Below are 3,848 nucleotides of genomic sequence, written 5' to 3' on the forward strand. Positions count from 1 at the left end.
ATAAGCACTCTCAGCTTCCTTGATCTCTCCAACACCACCCATGTCAGCTCACATTGGATTTGCGTAGAGTGGAAGGGGGGGAGTGTGAAGTGGTGGTGGTGGTGGTGGGGGGGGGGGGGGAGAAAGAGTGGTCATGCATGTTTTATGTAACTTGTAATATTTTTCTTTCAGGTAAAGCGCCCTGAGCTCTTAGAGAGAAAGGGCGCTATATAAATGTACATTATTATGATTATTATCATTATTATTATCATCATTATTATTATGCTTATTCTTATTCTTTTATCATCATCATCATCAACATCACCATCATCATCATCACCATTAACTTCAAGTACTACAAGAAATGACAACTCTACAACACGTCATAGCTTATAAAGAGTAAATATAACTCGTTTATTTTTCAGTTGATAGTTCTCTTCCCTTCGCTCACTCCGTCAATTTCATAACCAGAATTTTATGGAATTTCAGCTTTTCTTGGAGTGAAAATAGCTTTCAAATAATCTCTCTTTTTTTTCTATAACTAAACTTGGGTGGCTGCGCTGACGTATGCTAGTTTTTACCCCCCCCCCCACCCTAACCCCTCCCCCCCTCACCAAAAAAACAAAACAAGAAACTGAAAGTGACATGAACGCTGAAATTTCGTGACAGTTTTGAAAAATTAATTACAGCTGGGATGCCGATAATTTCGGTTTAAAAAAATAACCCAGGCAGTTTTGTTGTTTTTGGTTAACCCAAACAGAATTAATTTAATCGATGCAGTTGTTGTTTTGTCGTTGTTTTTTTTTCCCCCATTAACCAAGTTATTTTACACCCATATATTTTTTCACCCCTCCTCTTTCTGTTTTGTTTAACTCTCTCCATACGAACGGCGAAAGAGACGACGTTAACAGCGTTTCACCCCAATCACCATCATCAAAATATTACAAGCGGAAGGCTCTTATACTGAAGAGGTGAATGTTGACAAAGAATACCACAGTTCTGACGACGGAAGCTAAAGGTTGGGTCATTCAGACACCCACTGGACATCCGAGGGGTCTGTGTAGAGGAGAAGAGAGGACTAGCCGTACTGAGTGAGTTAAACTGACAACAAATCTGTCACTGCTATTTTCTTCTTCTTCGTTCATGGGCTGCACACCCCCACGTTCACTCGTATGTAGACAGGTGGGCTTTTTATGTGTATGACCGTTTTGTTTCTTTACCCCGCCATGCAGGCAGCCATACTCCGTTTTCGGGGGTGTGCATGCTGGGTATGGTCTTGTTTCAATAACCCACAGAACGCTGACATGGATTACTGGATCTTTAACGTGCGTATTTGACCTTCTGATTGTGTATACACACAGGGGATTCAGGCACAAGCAGGTCTGCACATGTACTGACCTGGGGAGACCGGAAAAATCTCCACCCTTTACCCACCAGGCCCTCTCAGGGATAACACGCACACACACACACACACACACACACACACACACACACACACACACGCACACACACGCACACACACACACACACACCCACACACACACACACACACGCACACGCACACGCACACACATATTAAATTATATATATATATATATAATTTTTTTCATACATACATATACCTAGTATCATCAGTCTATTTATGTCTTTGAAACTTGTTATAAATTTGCAACGGCTTTTTTTGTTTGGGGTACAGAAATAAAAGTTTCACAGCTGAATGAACAGAATCCAGTGGGTTAAAATCATGTACAACCAGGTAAAAAAACAAAACAAAAAACAACACTAAAACTGGGCAGGTCAAGGAACATAAGCTGCACGCAAGGCATTGTTTATTCCGTAAGCTAACTGCGCACACACACACACGCACGCACGCAAGCAGAATTCCGAACTCACTCACCCACCCACACTCAGACACACACATTCCCCCCTCCCTCCCCTACCCCCCCCCCACCCCCCCAACCATACACACACTTTATCATACCTATATGCGTTATGATAATAATATTAAAAAACAAATCTTACATTTACACCATATAAGGGGGTGGAGTTGAGGTATGTGTAAGGAAAGGAGTGGGGTGTGTCGGTGAAGAATTATCTAATCTAAACATCTAGGGAGATGGGTTTTTGATTGGTTGATATAGATACTTATACAGCGCCTATCCTCGTGTCGGAGACCAAGCTCTAAGCGCTTTACAAACACGGGGTCATTTACACAACAGGCTGGGTCTAGGGCCGACTGACGGCTGCCATTGGGCGCTCCTCATTCGTTTCCTGTGTGTCAATCAGATTTCAGCCACGCACACATGCACACACACTCAGACATGTAACATTTTACGCGTATGACCGTTTTGTTTATTTATTTACCCCGCTATGTAGCCAGCCATACTCCGTTTTCGGTGTGTGTGTGCATGCTGGTGTATGTTCTTGTTCCCATAACCCACCGAACGCTGACATGTATTTGATCTTCTGCGTGCGTATACACGCTGGAGGAAGGGTCAGAGGACTCCTTCCTGTTGGGACTGTATTACCTTTGATCAGCGAAATCAACACCACCTGAAGGTCCATACAAAGTAGTAGTATCTATATATGCATCTAACTGTCTATCTATCTATCTGTCTGTCTATCTATCTATCTATCTGTCTGTCTATCCCGTAGTCTCCTAGACCGTAGGGGCAGCACACATTTTGGCAAACCAGCCTCCTCCATCCCGACGTGGTTGCTGTCTGACTGTCTCACTCAGGGTTAGTTAGACCTCAGTGTCCACTCTGGGCAGCTGTCCTCCCATCTTCTCACCCCCCCCCCCCCCCCCCCCCCGCCTGCCTGCCTCTGCAGGCTTCTCCCTACTCCCTGCACTGTTCCCTGCAGCAGAAAGGATGGTCTTGCTCCCCCCCCCCTTCCCCCCCCCCCCCCCTCCCCCCCCCCCCCCCCCCACACACACACACACTCAAGTCCTGATGAACGAAAGACGTGGCTGTCCATACCACCCTAAATTCACGCCACGGTGCTGTTCTCATCGCATCAAGGGTTCGACAGTCAAAGGCGTTGATTAATTAAAATGCTACGAGCGTTGAATTGGCCGGTTGGAGCCTCGTTGAAAAAAAAAAACAAACACCAATTATTGCCGCACAAAATGTGCAAAGCGCCGAGACCTCTCTCTCTCTCTCTTTACCCACACTGACATATCTTTACATTCTCTCTCTCTGTCTGTCTGTCTCTGTCTCTCTCTCTCCCCTCTGTCTCTCCCTCTCTCTGTCTTTCACATAATGTGTCTATCTGTCCATATCCGTATTACCCGTAGCCTTATTTGCTGTCTTTTATGTCTCTTACATCTGTGTTTAAAATTTTATCATTACTTTTCTGTGTTAATTTCACTTGAATCATTCATGTGTAGCATTCATGCTAGGGTTTTGTTGTTGTTTTTCCCTTGGTGTGTGTGTGTGTGTGTGTGTGTGTGTGTGTGTGTGTGTGTGTGTGTGTGTGTGTGTAGTGTGTGTGTGTGTGTGTGTGTTACTCGTTTCCGTTCCGTACAGATGTGAGCGATGTTGTGTCTCTCAGTTTGACGCTGTGTTATACTCGTACATTGTACATGTATTAAATATTAAGTATAACTACATTTATATGCGTACATGTTTGTGTGTCTCTTAGAACAACGGCAGATGTGTAAGTCGGCCAAAGTGCTAATATCTTCACCGTTGGAAAATAAAGATTCATTCATTCATTCATTCTCTCTCTCTCTCTCTCTCTCTCTCTCTCTCTCTCTCTCTCTCATCAGCCACGCTTGCCAACCACAAACTGACACGTTCAGTTCTTGCCACGCCAAGGTGATCAGGGTCCTTAGATTACCGGAACTGACGACAAGACGACGAGCT

Source organism: Babylonia areolata, chromosome 8 (genome assembly GCF_041734735.1).
Source record: "Babylonia areolata isolate BAREFJ2019XMU chromosome 8, ASM4173473v1, whole genome shotgun sequence".
Lineage (NCBI taxonomy): Eukaryota > Metazoa > Mollusca > Gastropoda > Neogastropoda > Buccinidae > Babylonia > Babylonia areolata.